Source organism: Cryptomeria japonica, chromosome 11, assembly GCF_030272615.1.
Source record: "Cryptomeria japonica chromosome 11, Sugi_1.0, whole genome shotgun sequence".
NCBI lineage: Eukaryota > Viridiplantae > Streptophyta > Pinopsida > Cupressales > Cupressaceae > Cryptomeria > Cryptomeria japonica.
The window spans coordinates 530735376-530755301 of NC_081415.1; the positions used below are offsets into that span (position 1 = coordinate 530735376).

A 19926-nucleotide genomic window follows, 5' to 3' on the forward strand; every position below is an offset into this window, starting at 1 on the left:
TATATTCTTTTCATGTAAAATTCTTGATGGCTCTGCAACTCTATATTATCTAGATTTATCATTTTCTTCCCATACTCTATTCACAAGCTTGAATTCATGTTGAAGTGATACATGCATGATTTGAATCAACTAACTAAATGTTGTTTCTTGTCATATCATTTTATAACTTTTGGGAGAAGCTATTTGTTGTGAGGTATTCACACATCGCCCCATTGCAAATGGGGACCCCCACTTTTTTCTGCTTTCTAGGATGGTGTTAGAGTCTTTGCTATTAACTTTGCATTGAAGGGATATAATTTCCTAAATGGCTAGAGGGTTCATTAAGTCAGGTTTGTCTCCTTAAGTTTTAATGAAGATAGTCAGTTATCAAGGCTTTTAGAATGGATGACTTGTCTTTCGCTTGCAGGGCTATGATTGAATTGAGTGACTAAGATAGGTCAAGTTGAGCATGGAAGTTGGATGGGGGAGCCCTTTTAGATCAAACCTAATCAACCATGCAAATGTTTCTTTCGTCATCCAAGTGACTTATATACATCCCAGCGAGAGATGACCTTCAGGATCAGAAAAAAAATTGACTAAGTATATGTAATGTACCGTACACGTACGACAACACAAAACTCCCCGTACGGTCAATAGCCTCCACCCCGACAACACACTTCATAGCACGGTCCACCCCGTATGGACGACACACTCCACCGTACGATTAATTGCTACCTCCACCATACAACCAACACCCTCCACGGTACGGTCAATATTCTCCATCGTACGGCCAGCCCACCATACAACCAACTCAACCCCATACACCTTGCAACTTCCACTGTACGCTCTTGCCTTCAGTCAGTTGATTCTCTTGTGTGGAACTAACAATCTTGACCCTGGAAAGATGATTATGCAGTATGTTGGTGCTATGACTATGTGAGAGATGTAAAGACAAGCAATGATGCTATGAACAATTACTGGAATACTGGGGTGCTCCGATTATGAATATTATTCTGAATACAATATCAGATATCGCTGTCTAATACAAATTTGTCTTCGAATGAAGACTTCACAAATTTGTAGCATAATATGAAATATCGGAATGATATTTCCAATGGTAGACTAGGGTGGCTGTGAACCACCGAAAGTGCGATCACAGAATAGGGAGGAACTTGCACCTCTGAAACTGCACAGTGCCAAACTCCAACTGGAATTCGCAAATACAAAGAAAATATAAAATTCACCATTATATCTACAACTATGCCAAACTCGGTGATATATAGGGGCTTTGGGAAACTTCCCGAAGGGTTGCAAACGGGTCGACACAGCAAACATAACTTAACTAATAAAATAAAAAGGGGGTCCGAAAGATTTATTATTAAATTTAGGACCATACAATAATTAATATTACTTAATTATATTGGGGACATTACAAATCCTTGCCGCCCAAAGATTGCTTGCCCCTCAAGCAATCCATCATCAAACGGTTTGCCCACTGCAGAGATCCAAGGTTCCAAACCAAGCGCGGACACCGATAGCCATATCTGAAATCTCCATGCCGCAACATGACCACGTGCCCACACATGGAAGTAAGGGAGAAGAGTAAACCTCCCTCCAACTTCCACTGCTCCACTCTGATATAAATGTTGCCATGCCTGGAGTTGTCAGGATCCCATTGAAACCAATCATCAAACACATCGATGCCCAGATCCCAAGCTATCATGCCATCATGCCAATCAGTCATTTTCCAATGATGCTCTGGAATCTCAAAACTCATCTGCAACAGGTTCTTCTCATGTAGATGCCACTCTTCTTGAAAAGCAACGCTCATGTCTGTCGCATGTTCTTCATACCACTATGATGTTTCGGAATCCCTGTCACTCACTATGTTCTGCAAAAGACCATGCAGGCAGAATACCTCACGGAAGAACCACTCGACCACTTGAGCTGCCTGGTATTTGGTGGAGATGGCAAAGAAATGGGCATACTTGGTCAAACGATCTGCCACGACGAAGATGCAATCCTTTCTTTGCACTTTGGGAAGCCCGGTAATGAAATCCATCGAGATGCTATCCCATTTCTGGTCGGAGATTGGCAATGGCTAAAGCAGTCCAACAAGTAAGGTGTGCTCAAATTTGTTCTGCAGGTAGGTGGAGCATTCCCACACGTACTGTAGAATGTCATTCTTAAGGCCCTTCCAAGAAAACCTGTCTCGGATTTGTCTGTAGATCTTCAGGTATCCCAAGTGGCCAGCCAAGGGTGAGTCGTGCATTTCTTTTAGAATTCTTTTCTTCATCTTGGACTTGGGCACCAAATAGATTCTGTCCTTGTAGTAAATGATGTCGTCAACCACCTTGTATCTGTCATCTTGCACTTGACCATCCATCGACTTGCACGCGAATGTATTCTTGGAGTATTCAACCAACAGATGTTCCTTCCAATCCACCAAAATCTAGGATAGAGAACATATGGCAGGCCTTCTCACGAGGGTTTGGGAGAGCTTCTACTCACCACTTCTTAACTCCCTCAACGCATCTATCAATCCATCACTCGGTGCCATGATTCTCCCAATAGGTTGGCAGAATTACCAGCTCTGATACCACTGTAATTTACCGTACATGTACGGCAACACAAAACTCCCCGTACAGTCAATAGCCTCCACCTCGACAACACACTTCACAACACGGTCCACCCCGTACGAACGACACACTCCATGGTATGGTCAATTGCTACCTCCACCGTACGACCAACACCCTCCACGGTACAGTCAATATTCTCCACCGTATGGCCAGCCCACCATACAACTGACTCAACCCCGTACACCCTGCAACTTTCACCGTACGACCCTACACTTTGTACGCTCCTACCTTCAGTCAGTTGATTCTCTTGTGCGAAACTAACAATCTCAACCGTGGAAAGATGGTTATGTAGTATGTTGGTGCTATGACTATGTGAGAGATGTAAAGACAAGCAATGATGCTACAAACAATTATTGGAATATTGGGGTGCTCCGATTATGAATATATTCTGAATACAATATTAGATATCGCTGTCTAATACAGATTTTTCTTCGAATGAAGACTTCACAAATTTGTAGCATGATATGAAATATCGAAATGATATTTCCAATGGCAAACTAGGGTGGTTGTGAACCACCGAAACTACGATCACAAAATAGGGAGGATCTTGCACCTCTGAAACTGCATAGTGCCAAACTCCAACTGGAATTCGCAAATACAAAGAAAATATAAAATTCACCATCATACCCTACAACTATGCCAAACTCGGCCATATATAGGGGCTCCAGGAAACTTCCCGAAGGGTTACAAACGGGCCAACACAACAAACATAACTTAACTAATAAAATAAAAAGGGGCCCGAAAGATTTTATTATTAAATTTAGGACCATACAATAATTTTCATTTAATTATTACAGTATATAAAAATTTCAACTGCCCCCCAGTAGGAGCGAATTCTACTTCATGTGCTCAAATCTCAGAGCGAAATTCCTCCTAAAACCTCACATCGAGCATGGTTTGATGCATTTAAGTTGAGAAAGTGAAGGAGAGTGAGCGAAGGAGAGTTAAGTGTCTACTTGAGAGTCACTTCAAGTGCATCTCTTTTGGAGCAAACTTCAAGTGCTTTGAGTTCAGAGCAAATTTACCCCTAAAGCCTTGAATGAGTGTGATTTAGTGCATCTGAATTGTCATTAGTGAGCGAGACTTCATTTTGGAAAACAACTTCAAGTGCATCCCTTTTGGAGCAAACTTCAAGTGCATCACTTTTGGAGCGAATTTGCCTTTGAAGTCCTGATTGAGCACGATATAAGGCATTTGAATGGTCATGAGTGAAGATAGTGAACATGACTTTAATTTGAAATTCACTTCAAGTGCATCTCTTTTGGAGCGAACTTCAAGTGCTCTGAGTTCAGAGCGAATTTACCCCTAAAGCCTTGAATGAGTGTGATTTAGTGCATTTGAATTGTCATTAGTGAGCGAGACTTCGTTTTGGAAAACAACTTCAAGTGCTCCTTCTTTGGAGCGTTTTCAACTTCAAGTGCTCCCTAGTTGGAGTGAAATTTACTTCATGTGCCCAAGGTTAGGAGTGAAATTGCTTATAGAGTCGTCTTCCAAGTTAGTTTGATGCCTCCACTTGCATGAATGACAACGTATTCAAACGTGAAGTGATGCTAAGCCTCCTTTGCTTCTCATCATGAGCGAATTTGCTCCAACTTCCATTGCCCACCCTTAGGAGCGACCTCCTCTTATCAAACCTGCAAATCACGTAAAATTAGAAATCATATCAAATTAAGAGATTATAGAGGTTATGTCACGTGTGTTTGATACCCATCTGTTTGTTTTGCAGGAGATGAAGAAAGTAATCAAGGGGATTAGGTTGGAGGAGGGTCAAAACAAGTGTCGTAAGGAGGAAATTTCAATGTCAAGGTCAAGAAGATTTCCTCAAGAGGAAAACTTCATTAGCAAATACAAAAAAAACCATCAAGGATGGTGATTGCAAAGCAAAAGGAGGAAGATTGTAAGATCTACATTACCATGCAAAGGGGAAAACTTCATTTACAAGCACAAGAATGCCCAAGAGGAATTTCAACTCTCACCGCACCATGGAAACGTGAAGAGATCAAAGGAATGCGAAGGAGAAGTCATACAATCACTCCAAGGCAAGCAAGCGAGGATGGAGGAATGACTCAACTACATCAATGTTTCCCATCATCATCATATTGAGCAAGTGACTAATGTTGAGTATCAAGAGATATCTCTCAACATCCCTTCATGATGATGAATCAAGTCTACAAAAGCAAGTAGAGGTGGCATCCTAGTCACCACTCACCAAATCAAGGAGTTCCACATCAACATGTCTTGATTTAATGAACCGAGCTCAACATATGGAGGCACAAACTTCGAGGCACCTAGCCCTATTATCTGTTGGTCGAATATTCCAGAGTTGACATGTGTCAAAATGATGTAATCATTTCATTGGCTAGAATAGAGTTTGTTGTAACAAACCCTAATTAGGGTTCCTTTGTAAAATCTCGACCATCGATCTCAAATCAATCGTGGCCGTTCGTTGTAATGAGCTCTCTATATAAAGCTCAAGCTCTTCATTTTTAAAGGTTAATAGATATTTTTAGAAGAATAGAATAGAGAATAGTTCAATAGCAGATAGCAATTAGATTAGAAGTTAGATTAGGAGAAGGCAAAGGTTGTTGCCCAAAACCTTGTTGTAAAGAACATATGATTTCATTGAAGTTATGGTGAATTAATGTGTCATTTCAACAAGTTGCATGGTCTCTACTTTTCAATTCATTTGCTTTCATTTTGATTAGATTGAATGGAGGAATTTGTTGAATGTATTTGTGTGGAATCTGTTTAGTCCATACCACTAGCCTCTTGCTGATTGTAAGTGTGCCTTGCGTGGTCAACTGGAATGATATGAGCTTAACTTCAAATTGTTATATATCCATTGCTTATGCATTAACTTGGATGGTAATCAATGTTTGATGATAATGTTTTGAACATCTCTAAATTATCCCTTAGAAGATTGCACTGATTTTGTGTCAAATTGTTTAGTTTGATGGTGAGACCTCGCCCAGTAGGATTCCATCAAATCATTCACTCTTCTCTTGCATTCTTAGGATTAGAATAGACTCCCTAAACCCTATGCCTTTTGCTCTTTCTTTATTCTCCCAACATGTAGTTAGGATTTAAGTTCTAGCGATTCAAGCATTCAACAATTCAACGTAAGTCCCTTTGTGATTCTAGCATAATCACATCAAACCATTGAGCTTATCCACACATCGTGACCCGGCATACAAGAACCTTGGAGTTATCTCAAGTGATCCTTAAGCGAATCTTCAGCATTTGAGTAACTTTGCTCAAGAGAGGATAAGATACTTTTGGGTATTTTATTTTGTGTTCACATGTGCATGAAAAATACATCAACACTATTCTTTTTAATTATTTCAGGACTCGTGTAATGAAAGATTTTAATAATCTTCTCTATAGTTTGCCATTCTATTTCCTTAAATTATTATTGTTAAACTATAGAATCATAATTCACCTCCAATCTACACAAGTTGTCTCTTGATATGCATTGGGTGGAAAGAGTATCAATCTCCTATTGGACATTTTGTCATTGATGTCAAATGATATTAGTCAAGTGATATTGGATTGATTTGAGGTGTTGTTCAAGTTGCTGATTATTCATTAGATCTTCTTAATCTTTGATTGAGCTGCTTGACATGCTTGAGCTTCTTGACGAGCTTGAGCTGCTTGAGTTCCTTGTCTTCCCGCTTGAGGTACTTGGTTGCCTGCTTCAGCTGGTTACTTGTTTGCTTGAGCTGTGTGTGTGTCAGCTTCAGCTAGTTGTGTGCCTACTTGTCAACATGTCAGCAGCTAATCAGCTTTCATGCCATGTCATTAGTTGGATTTTCAAAAGGATCAAGGTTTATTTAAAAAAAAAAGGTGGTGGCCAAGTTTAATGCATCGAATATCCTTCTATACCATAGTTTAAATATAACGCACTCAACTGTAACTAAGGCAAGCGTTATAAATAATGCTATGGACGTGTTTGAAAGTATTAAACAAGGATTCACGCTTGATGATAAATTTTCTAAAAGGAGAATTGAATCAAATCGTGGGTGGATCCTGAATAAAATTTGTGGGGCGGCTATTATTCCTGAGAATTTTCAGAACATTGAATGCCAAAAATGACACCTTTGACCAATGATTTTAGCCGGCACTTCAAATAACAATTTCTATCGGGTGTGGAGTGAGTTCGTGAGATAAGTGGAAATGGTGGGTTTAAAATATTAATTTGTGGTGTGCATCGTTTTTTTATTTGAGAAGTATTGGGTCTTGATTTGAATTACTTCTCTTGCATTTTAATACAGATATCCTTTTAAAAATAAAACGGAGAGAGACGCCACATAGAATGATGGACTTCTTGAAGCGCACACGGTTATATTGAGAGAGTGGGGGGGGGGGGGGGGTGAATCAGTATAACAACAATTTTTTACCAATTTAAACTTCTTCAATTTCAATCATAAGTATATAACTTATCTCATTACCATATTCATTGCATACTAACATTCATATGTGATCTATCTAATATGAACACAAGTTGAACACAAAATATATACATGGAAACCCTTACGGGAGAAAACCACGGTAAATCAATGCTTTTATATATTTCTTCTTTTACAATATTTGTAGGCACCAACCCCTAACACTGTTTGTGAGCACCAACTCCCTAATCTGATTTTGTGAGCACCTACTTACTTGAAGCACCAACTCCCAAATCTGAATTTGTGAGCACCAACCCACTAGAAGCACCAACTCTCACTTCAGAATTCGTGAGCACCAACCCACTTCACATAAATCTGATTTTCCACCTTGACAATGTTGCTATCTCAACGGATGATGGATTCTATTTCTCTCCAAAAATCTGATTACAACTTTTGATCTTGAATGATATATATCTTTCCTTTACAAATCTGATCCAAGCTAATGTGTTTTTCTTTCTTCACAAATTTGGCCATAACTCAAACAATAATCTTCTATCAACTCTTTTCACAAATCTGCCTTCACTCTTATTATAAATCTGCCATCAACTCTCTCACAAAACTTTCTTTAATATGCTTCATGATGCTGCTCCAAAGTCTTCTTTATCTCTGCATGAAACCCTCTTCCAAAAAATATTCACAATTGGGCTTATGGAGTCTTCACAATATCCTCATATGATCTACCATAAAACTCTTTGTAATCTCCTTCAAATAATCTTCTTATAATTTTCTCTTCATCTGCTGGTATATATATATTATATTTATATTTATTTTTTATTCAGCACACTCACACTTACATCACACCACACTACTCACATTCTTTTTCCTTTTATATCTTCTCATATGGAGCCATCCTTTGCGTATGGGTATGTCTTTTACTAAGATTACACCTCTTCACATGAGTCGCAGCACTCCACAATAATCATACACATCACACTTTTTCATTTCTTAATAAACTTTCTTTAATGAAATCATGTCTCTTTAATTTATTTGTTTTATCTTTTGACAAGTATCACTATTATTATACTACGTATTTCTTTTCTGATTACCTCACAGTCTTTTAACAAGTGCCAATGGATAAGCCAGCCAGGAATGCCCAGTAATATTTTAACTACTTGTTCTATTGTGTCTTATCTCTGTCTATCAAGATGATGACTGGATTGAAGGTGGAGGATAGACTTGATGGAGCATCAAATTTTACCTCATGGAAATTCAGAGTGTTGCTTGCATTAGAGGAAAATGAATCAGCAGACTTCATAAAGAATGATAGACCCGAAACCAATGATGCGGATGAATTATCCCAATGGAGGAAAAACAGTATTAAAGCAAAGAAACTCCTAGTAGATTCATTAAAAGATCATATAGTTCCCATCATTTCCAAATTATCAACTCCAAAAGAAATGTTCAACACATTGGAGCAAATGTATGAAATCAATAACACTAGTCGGGCATTAGCCTTGAAACAAAAACTTCATCACATCAAAATGACAAAGGAAGACTACATTACATCATATATCTTAAAGATCACTGAATTAAGAGATCAACTATCAACTATTGGATATTTTATTGATATTAAGGAATTAACCATGTTAGCCCTAAATGGACTTCCCTCCTCATGGGAATCATTTGTTCAAGGAGTCAACGCAAGGTCCAAACTACCAAAGTTTGATAGATTGAGAACAGATTGCATACAAGAAGAATCTAGATTGGCTGCTAGAGGAATTGATTTAACCTCCTACAATGAGGACAATCAAGTCCTAGCTTCCAAAATTTCAAGAAGAAAGGGAAGATCTGGTCGGAGAAGAAACTTCAAAAGAAATCGAGACCAAAGGACAGACACAAATCCTAAATTCTATGAGAAGACAAACCTATCTAAAATCAAATGTTTTGGATGTGCAAAACTAGGACATTATGCCAGGGACTGCAGAACCAAATTCAAGCAACAAGCTTCTACCGCCAGTGTTCATGATGAAGCACCTGAAGGTAAAGAGTTTCTATTTATTTCTGCATTATCAAGCAACACCTTGAGCAATAGCACCACCTGGTTAATCGATAGTGGCGCCTCTCGACACATCACAGGATTCCGTAACAATCTCTCCGATTTGATTGAAAGACGAACCAATCTTGAAGTAACAATTGGAGATGATTCTAGTTATCCAGTAACAGGTTCAGGTACTGCCTAGTTGAAATTAGAATCTGGCATGTCACTTCAATTGAGTGATGTATTATATGTACCTGGGATCAAAAGGAACCTTGTATCAATTTCAGCATTAGAAGACAAAGGCTATGAAGTTGCATTTTCTAAAGGAAAAGTGCTTGCTTGGGCCAAGAATTCTCATATCAAGAAGGCACGTGAAATCGGACATAGATATGAAAGTTTGTACAAACTTTCCACCATTTCCACTCAAGCCTTGATGATGGAATCTCCAAATCCAAACGAACTATGGCACAAAAGACTTGCTCATTTACACTATAAGGCACTACCTTACATGGAAAAGATGGTCAAAGGCATCCCTCATCTCAACAATGAAAGATAAGGCACTTGCAAAGGTTGTGCTCTAGGGAAGAATATAAAACGTCCTTTCCCTAGTAGTGAAAATAGATCTAAAGAAATTTTAAATATTGTACATTCTGATTTATGTGGACCAATATCTATGCCATCCCTAAGTGGATTTTTGTACTATGTAACTTTTATTGATGATTACTCTATGAAGACTTGGATCTACTTCCTAAAGTCTAAAGAGTCAGAAGAAGTCCTAAATAGGTTTAAAGAATTTAAATCTCTAGTAGAAAATACCTCCGGGAAAAGAATTAAGATCCTAAGATTTGACAATGGGGGAGAGTATACCTCTAAGAACTTTCACAATATTTGTGTAGAAGTAGGAATCAAATGGGAATTTAGTGTTCCTTACAACCCTCAACAAAATGGGGTGGCAAAAAGGAAAAATAGAACCATTGTAGAAGCAGCAAAAGCTATGTTGCATGATCAAAACCTACAAACTTCTCTATGGGCAGAAGCCTCTAGAACTGTTGTATATGTTCAAAATAGAAGCCCACACCATATCCTACAAAATATGACTCCTGAAGAAGCCTTCACAGGTGTAAAACCTGAAGTGAGTCACCTTAGAATATTTGGATGCCCTATCTATATCAATGTGCCCAAAGAAAAAAAGACTAAACTTGAGCCCTCGGGCAAAAGAGGAATTTTTTGTAGGTTATAGTGAATCATCCAAAGCTAATAGAATCTACATCCCTGGACAAAAGCAAATAGAGGTTAGTAGGGATGTTATTTTTGAAGAAGACATTGCCTTCAAAAGATCAAAAGGATATCATATGGAAGTTGAGGATGAAGAATTAGAATCTCCTCAAGACATGGAAGTTGATCCCTCCCCTGAGTCTCAAAGGGAGATTACTGAGATACAAGAAGATAATGAACCAGCTGAACCATTGGACCCCACAGATGGTCCTAGAGATGTTGTGGTGAACCGAAAGAGACCATTGTGGGCCAGAAAGACAACGCAAGAGGCGGAAAAATTTGCTGCTCCCAAAGGAACCTTTAGAGAAAGTAAAAGACCACACAAATTCTCTAACTATGTGGCATTAATGAGCAACATTATTGAACCAGAACCTACTACAGTTGAAGAAGCAGAAAAACAAAAGTGTGGAAAGATGCAATGATTGAAGAATACCAATCCATCATAAAAAATGATGTTTGGGATAGTGTACCAAGACCCAAAGAGAAATTAGTTGTTTCTTCAAAATGGTTATTCAAAATAAAACATGCAGCAGATGGTAGCATTGAAAAATACAAACCCAAATTTGTAGCCTGAGGATTCTCACAAAAGGAAGGTATTGATTATGGGGAAACATTTGCACCTATAGCTCGTTATACATCTATTAGAACCATTATTGCAATTGCTGCAGCTAAGAAATGGAAATTACATCAAATGGATGTAAAAATTGCATTCTTAAATGGAATGATTGAAGAGGAAGTTTACATTGATCAACCTGAAGGCTTTATAGTTCATGAAAAGGATACTCATGTATGTAGATTAAAGAAAGCTCTCTATGGTCTCAAACAAGCTCCTTGGGCTTGGTATGAGAGAATTGATCATTATCTATTAAGTTTAGGATTTAGTAAAAGCGATGTTGATTCAATTCTATACTTTAAAGCTAAGTTACCAGTTTGGGTTCGGATTCGGGTACGGATTTGCGGATTCGGCAAAAAAAATAAAATCTTGGGTACGGGTAGGGTTCGGGTTCATCCGTACATATATATATATATTTTAATTATTTATATACCCATATATTATATATATGTTCAAAATATACAATCCATACAAAAATAAAATATATAATGTGACTTTCCATATATAAATGATAAATGATAAATGATAAATCCATAATTATTAATTGCCAATGCCAATAAATATTCATATATCGCAAATGTAATCAGTAAACTAATAACTAAAGTCTAATATCATATTCATAATTTGCAAAAAAGATAATACTCAAGTTTCAAGTCTTTTTTAAAAAGTCATAAAGGGGTGAATTAGAGTTTTATTATAAAAAACTATTTTAAAAAATCTTTTTTTATTGTTTTTTTGACCAGTGGCCCTGTTTTTTGGAAACCATGGCCTTGGGTTCACGCGGGTCCTCTTGGATTCACCCGGGTCCTCCTGGGTTCGACCTGGGTTCCACCCGGGTCCTTCCCAAGTGGCTGGGTTCCCTGTGGGTCCTGCGACGTAGAACCCACAAGGAACTCGGCCACCTGGGAAGGACCCGGGAGGAACCCAAGGAGAACCCGGGGAGAACCATGACTGGGCAAGAACCAGAACCCGAACCCAGGCCAAAAGGGGAAGAACGGGTAACTTAGCTTTAAAGTAGTTAATGGTGAAGCCTTGAATTTAGTTCTCTATGTTGATGATTTATTCCTTACCGATGAAGAACATCTTATCATTAAATGCAAGAAAGAATTAGCATCACAATTCTAAACGAAGGATCTATTCATTACTTTCTAGGATTGGAGATATGGCAAAGACCTAATGAAATCTTACTCAGAGGAAAGTATACTATCGATATCTTGAAAAGATTTGGTATTCTAGATTGCAAATCTATGTCAACACCCATGGAGACCAACCTAAGGAAATTAAGAGAATCAACAACTAATTCAGATCTTGTAGACCCTACCTTGTACAGGCAATTAATTGGGTCCTTGATGTATCTTGTCAACACAAGGCCAAACATTTGCTATGCTGTAAGTGCACTCAGCCAATTCATGAATGAACCAAGGCACGTACACCTAGTTGCAGCCAAACATATCTTACGATATCTACGAGGTACGATCGGTTATGGATCTTGCAATGTGGATCTAAATCTGCAAGGCTTCTTTGACTCAGATTGGGCTGGAAGTGTAACTGACTGGAAAAGCACTTCCGGTTGTTGTTGCAACTTAGGATCTGTTGTTGTCTCCTGGTGTAGTAGGAAACAATCCTCTGTAGCACTTACCACAACAGAAGCAGAATACATTGCTGCATGTATGGTAGCCCGAGAAGCAGTATGGCTAAGAAAGCTACTAGCCGGATTATTTGGTAAGCCAGTAACTCCTACAATTATCCACTGTGACAATCAAAGTTGTGTAAAGTTCTCTATAAATCTTGTGTTCCATGATAGAACAAAACATGTTGAAATCAAGTATCACTACATAAGAGACATGGTTCAAAGGAATGCTATTCAACTCAAGTATATTAGAATTGATGAACAAACAACCGACATTCTCACCAAGCCTCTTGCTAGAGAAAAAATTGTGTACTTTCGAGACAGGCTTGGAATTGTGGAGAATGGGACTCTTGCTGAGAGGGAGTTCTCACATCAGTAAATCCTTGAGGTATGAACATGTTTGTTAATTTTTATCCTTGTCATGTTTAGAGAGTCCATGACTTGTCATGTTGAGAGAGTCCGTGACAACCCTGGTTGCAAAAGTCATGTTGAGAGAGTCCACGACTTGTCATAATTAAGGTCATGTTGAGAAAGTCCATGACAAGCCATGTTGAGAGATTCCTTGGCTAACTCATTGCGTTGAGAGATTCCGCAATTGAGTACTTGTGCATAAACATCATGTTGAGTGATTCCATGATAAACCTCATGTTGAGTGAGTCCATGATGAATCAGTATCTAATCTTGATTTCACCACGTTGAGTGATTCCATGGTAAATCATGAACTTCAAGAGTTGCCATATATTTATCTACATAGATAAAGAGGGAGTGTTAATTCTATAAATTATCTAATGTAGATAAATCAAATTCAAATGTCAAATTGGCCTTTGACATTTGAACTTTGCAACTACTTGTCTTGTTTATCTAATTCTGCTTTAGATCTGTTAGTAATTAGTAAACTACTATTTCTGTTATATATATATTTATTATTTCTAATTACTAATTTCGAATTACACTTGAAATTGTCTATCTCTTATATTATCGTAGGTTATCATTTTAATTGTCAATCGAATTGCAAATAACATCGATGACATTAGTTAAGCTTATTAATTATTGGTTGAACATCGGTTATGATCAACCAATTGATTATTGTTACAATATCGATTCATTAATGAATCGGTTCATAATGTCTATGGGCGTGAAGACTATGAGTTGCCACCATTTCGTGTAGATAGTCACGATCCCTTGAAGACCCCGTGGATGGCGTATTATAATTTTATTATAATACGCTTGCTATTAGATAGATGTCTAGAAGAGATAGCAGATTGGAAAATAATATTGACAGAAGATAAGGATAGTAGTTCAGTTCGAAGTACAAATTCACAGTGCATGATCGATATATATATATACATATTACAAACAGATATCTTATATGTATTACAATCTGAAACTATTTCAGATTATCAATTCAAAATTGTAATTACTTAGTAGTGATCCAATAGATAAAACTATTGTGAAGTCTATTCATTCTTTATTGAGATCTATACTTCAGTTTTTGATTTAAAATATCTATCCATATAAATCTGATTAAAATTTACAGTAATTCCACTTTGTTGTGCCTTGCACACACTCCCTGTCGCTGACAGGGTCCCCTTTCCTTTTTTTTGGTCTTTTCGCCTTCGCCCTGTTGAGTTTTGGGCAAGCTGTTTCGCGTCCTTTTGAGCGTGCCTGTAATCAGTCCGTGAGATGATGATGTCATGAGCGGAAGCCTGCGAATTTGCAAGGTGAGTTGAACCTTCGGGCATTTAAAAATTCCAAGAGATCGTTTAAACTTGTGAAATCGCCTGAGATAGGCTTGGAATGATAGAAACTGGCAAAATCCCCCAAGTAGAAGATAAAGCGTCTGAAGGTCGTATGAGGACCCAAAGTGTCGATTTTCGCCAAAAGATATAGGAGAGATAAAAGGATGCAAAATGTCAAAATCGACAAAACCTCTCAAAATCCTGAAATTCGCACTAAGGGGGAGAAATTGCGTGAGTTTCTAAAAATTGGCAAAATGGGTGAAATCCCCTAAATTCGTCAGTATTGGACAAAATGCAAGAAGTAAAACTTGATAAACTCCTTCCCAAGCCCGAAAATCGCATAAGGAGGAAAAAAATGAGAGAAATTAAGAAAGTTTGCAAAGTGCCTACGAAACCCGAAGTTGGGGTAAAGTGTGTGAAAGATAAAAGTTTGCAGAAGGCACATAAACCCCGAAATTCGCATTATAGGGTAAGTTGAAATGTTTTTAAAGTTTGCAAAACCCCCAAAAATGCCGAAAATCGCATAGTGAGGGTAAGTTGAAAAGCTTAAAAGGTTTGCGAACTCCTTCTAAACCTCGAAATTCGCATTATAAGGGAATAGTGTGAAAAAGTTCAAAGTTTGAATCATAAACCCAAAACCCGAAGTTTGAATGCCAAAGTAAATTGCGATTTTCATAACTTGCAAATGCCACCAAAATCCCGAAAATTGCGATTTGGAGGGTAAGTGTGAGAGAGAGTTGAAGGTTTTAAAGCTTGCAAAGCGTCCCAAATCGCCGAAATCCGAAAGGACTCCCCAAACCGCGATTTTTGGTAAAACTTGCAAACTTGCAAAACTCTCCAAATAGCTGAAATTCGCCATCCAAGGTAATTCCGCGATTTGTTTTTGGCAAGTATTAGATATCTTGAGGTTAAAATGCCCATCTTTGATGCAGTGAGAGGAAGAACCGCAGAGTTTGAAGTTCGCAAACCCTTCCTCCATTGTCTGAAATTCGCCCAAAACTGCATGAATGTTGTAACGTGAAGTCTGAAAGCCCTTCAAAACTCAAAAATCGTGATTTCTTAACATTACAACCCCTTTTCAAAATCGCTTTTAACCTAAATCACGCCCAAGCCAAAAATCACCCAAGGTAAAATCGCGGAAGTGTACGAGGTCAGGTAATTTGTTGAAGAAAATCACGCAAGAAGTAAATCGCCAAATCACCAAGGTAAAAATCGCTAAATCTAAGTTTTTAAATTGCTGCATTTCTCTCTCAAAACTTAGGCGCGAAATTGGGAATAAGGAGTTAACCGTTAAAGTTTGAAATTGCAGAACTCTCTCATTCCCAAATTTGTAAGTTGTGAATTTATCTTTTCAGAACGTAGGGCATAAGATAGACTTTTTTCAAACCCAAGAGAAATCATTCGTGCAGGCCAGATTGTGCGGATTGAAACCATTCATTTCGCTAGGTAAGTTTGCCTTGTCCCTCTTGAAATCGTTTGAAATATATGCAAAATGGGATAGATGTGTTTGTGCAAAATTGATTAAAATGATTAAGTCCTTGAACCGCATCTTTTCTTGTTTAAAGGTCAACCAGGAAATGCATTTTTAGGCTTAGGAAAAATCTTAAGCTTCGTCCGTTTTGAAAATTGATCCTAAAATGCCTAAGTGTAAATTCAGCAGTCGAAATCATCTAAGTCCTTGAGCCACAGCCGAATAAGTAAATTTGTAATCGAAAAGCTTCAGAAATATTCATGTCTAAATCAATCAAGCTTTTTAGCTAAAGTATCATGCTTTTCTTTAAATTCGGTTTTCAAATTAATCCTGGTATGCTAGCGTATCCCTTCTATCTAACCTACTTTGTTTCCTTCATATCGTCTTGTAATTTGCGTCCGGCTGTGCAGGATAAATGCCTAAATCGGCGGTAGAATCATCAAAGACACTTGGTGCTGCCAAAACGTCACGAGCATCCGAGTCAGATATCCCTCGCAGAGTCGAAAAGATGAAATATCAGTATCAGAGAGGGGGACTGAGGGAATTGAAAGTTCAGAGTGTGTGGGAAAATGTAGGTGATACTAACCTGGGGCACATTGATATTCAAGATTTCAGAGACCGAGTTTTCTCCCCTAATGCCTATGGCAGGCCTATGCGGATGATGGAAAGTGGCATCGCTCAGGCAACAGGATTTCCCCCGTCAGTGCAAAACTATGAACTGGTAGTAGAGGTTGCCTGACATTACCAACCAAACACCAAGCTGGTGCTCCTCGAGAATATGGTCCTCGCTGACTTCACTCCTGAAGCCATTGGCGATGCATTTGACATCCCCTTCCCGAACAACCCCATAGCAACGACTATAGATGAAGCGCAGGTGGCGTATGATATGAACCCCGCCAAATGCAGAACACTGATAAATGAGGAGTGGTACAAGGAGAGAAGACCTCCTAGCATCAGAATTGGGAAAAAGACCCCTAGGAGCGACTTTCACAATGAGCATGGAGACATGGTCACATTGCTCAGCAGGGTTATGGGACTCCCCCAATCCAACTACTTTGGAGAGTGGATGTTCTACTTTACAGAACAGGCCTTCGCTGGGAAGTCCAAGTTCGACTCGGCCTATTCATAAGTGACAACATCCATACCCAATTGATCGAACTTGAGGCAAAAAAGTACTTTACTATGACATCCTATCTAGTCTACATGTTCGCCAGAAACCAGCCACTGCCAGGTTTAATCATGAAAGGTGAAATTGGGAATGGGCCCAATCAGGTGAAGGTATATGATTGTTATCCACAGCTACACTATCAGGACATAGCTCAAAGGGAAAGAACAACCCTACCTATGCAGTCGGTCAATATGAGCGTGTCAATGACGCTTTCACAATGTGCCTGGTTAGGCTGATGCAAGGAGGACTACACATTAGGATTTCAGAGGAAGCTACCATTCTGATATAGAGGTATGGTGCCTAGTTCAAGTTCCCAAGATTCTCCTACATCCGAATAGCTGGCTTTGAAGGCGCTCCTTTCCGACTTCCACGATACCCGATCGACAAAATAGTTCTTCCGGAAGTCGCAAGGCAGTCACGTCCTGTGAACGGTTTACCCAAAGATAAGAAGCAGTTAGGATTCACCTTCCCTATGATCATAGGTAACCTTGATGTCCATCTGAAGAGTCTAGCTCATGCAGAGGAATCCCTTGCAGAACTAGCCTCCTACGGCCTACAAGAACATTTCCCAAGGAAATGTTTTGATCACGACAATCTGGCAAAGAGAGCCTATGGCAAGCGATACAGAGCAAAGGAGTCAGTTGAAGATTATTGGAAAAACTGCTCTGATGACTATGAAGTCCGACGACGCGAATATTCAAGGCTAAGTGTGCAGCAAACGCGACTCTGTGAATATTGTCGGGTCCCGGATCAGCTAACAGATTCAGGAAATTGCCTACAGGTCCGGGAATTTGAGGCGGTAAGACATCTTTTGCCAGGCATCGATTGGTCGCAAGATCCAATCACTGATTTTGAGGCGGTTATGGCAGCCCCAGGAAGATACACTGACCAGTGGTTGCACCAGCAAATTGAGCGGCTGATTCACGAGGGAGTCCAATTCACCTACCAAATGATGGGTAGCCTTGATTCTCAGTCCTCTGAAGATGAGGGAACCTCCAATGCACCTAAGGAAGAGGTTGAAAAACCTGAGAAAAGGAAGAAGGCTAAAGCCAGCAGAGGGACTCGGACATCTAAAAGAACAGGAAGGGAGAAGATCCCTATTAGGAGATCGGAGGTCACTTCATCATCAAAAGACCCCAGTTCATCTGATGATGTAGTTGAACTAGATTATATACCTGCTCCGCCTTCCCAGAGCGATATTGATGCATTCAGAGCTGATGATCCTCCGGAGCAAGACAGGCTAGATACAGAGGTAAGAGCCATTGAGTCTGCCGAACCTGAGAATCACGCTGAGGAAGGAGAAATCCCATCTACTCAAGGGCTTGAATTGCATGAACCCACCCAGCAGAGCCGCTATGAATTGCAGCTGCATAGTACTGCCAAGGATGACTCCACGGTTGAAGGAGAGCAAAGGACAAATGAGACTCGCGAGCCTGAAAAGACCGAAGAACAACCATCACATGAAGATACCAGACAGTTGTTCAGTGAAGTGGGAGAGAATTCAGCTGCGAGCAAAGGACTTGACACTTCCTCCACTCCTCCTGTAACAGAGCAGCTACAAATATGCAATGAGTCGGCTGAAAACATTAAGGAGCAGAGCGCAAATTTAACCATAGCATCAAGACAGACTATACCTCAAGATTGGTTAGTTGCTCAAGCTTAGCGCAAGGCAGCCACCAAGCCACCCATTAACTTGGAAGACATTTTCTCGCGCATAGACGAAGCCAAGTCCAAGGGGAAGAAAAAGCCTAAGGCATATTCCCGGATAACTAGAGATGAGCAAAGGAACCGTACCCTCCATATCGCCACCCCGCCTATCGATAAGCCAGCAGATCAAATTACACTGGCTGATTATAGCATCACAACTGTCCCCATCGGACGAGCCACTAAGGAACAGGAAAGGGAGGAATTCAAAGACTCTGTGCAAAACATGCTCAGACAACTTGAAGAGATAACAGCTGAAAAGGACATGTATCGAGTTCGTGCTGAGCAGGCCGAGGGGTACATTGATCAACTCCTAAGACCATTGCATAATGCCTCTGAATCCCACATTCCCCCGACAGCATTGGCGCAAAGGACCACTACAGGATTTGTAGGAGTACGGGATACCGCCAAGGCCGTCAGAGAATGGATTCAAAGCATTAAAGAAAGAGGAGAGCAAATCTTCAAATATCTGTGCGAAATGGCCCTTCATAGGGAAGCCACTATTATCAAAATGTGTAAACTAAAGAAGGAATGCTATAACACTCATGAGGCGATTGCTAGGGCATTGCCCCTCATTAGGGCTCTATTTTGGACCTGCTCTCAAATCCCTGCTATTGATAGTATCCTAAATCCTTATAGTGTCAATACCTTCAAAGAATGGTATTGGACCCTCAGCATGAAGAACGACATGAAGGATAATATCAATAAAATGCATGATAAGTGCGATGACACTTTATCAAATGTGAAGGATCTTGGTGAAAGGATCCTCAAATCCATGGTTCCCGGTTGGAAAAATAGTATGGAGGATATTGAGGTGCAACCACAGTGGGAGGACAGGCTTAATGCCAGGGTCACTTATTTCGTAGAGGATCTAGATTCTGCTGTCGGGCATCAAGCACACATATCATCTTTTGAAAATCACAAGTCATACTGGAGAGAGGAGCTGGAGAATTTAGATAGCCTCCTGCAGGGTATTCATTACAAAATGTTTAATCCTCCTATGCCGCCGGCGACCGAACTATTCGAGTTATGTCTGAGATTTCAGGACTACGTTCGGACCGAGTGTGCAGCCGATCGGGATATTTGGGGAGAATACCTGCACGACGAGGTCGAATTCATCATCAAAGGAATCTACAGCTGGAAAAGAAAAAGTGCTTTCTTAAAATGCATTTTTCTTTTAAATTTGAAAAAAACACCTTTTTGGCAAAAGCCCATATTTGACTGCCAAGTCAACTGTAAACTTTAAACTTTGTGCATGTGCACTTTTTGGATTGTCATGGATAAT

At 39.4% G+C, this 19926-nt stretch overlaps 1 protein-coding gene across 4 annotated transcripts in view; it reads left to right on the forward strand.

Annotated features, from left to right (window-relative positions):
* Positions 1 to 19926, forward strand: part of LOC131066460 (probable plastid-lipid-associated protein 10, chloroplastic) — a 97930-nt gene that overhangs the window by 45158 nt on the left and 32846 nt on the right. The gene's annotated exons all lie outside the window — the stretch shown is intronic.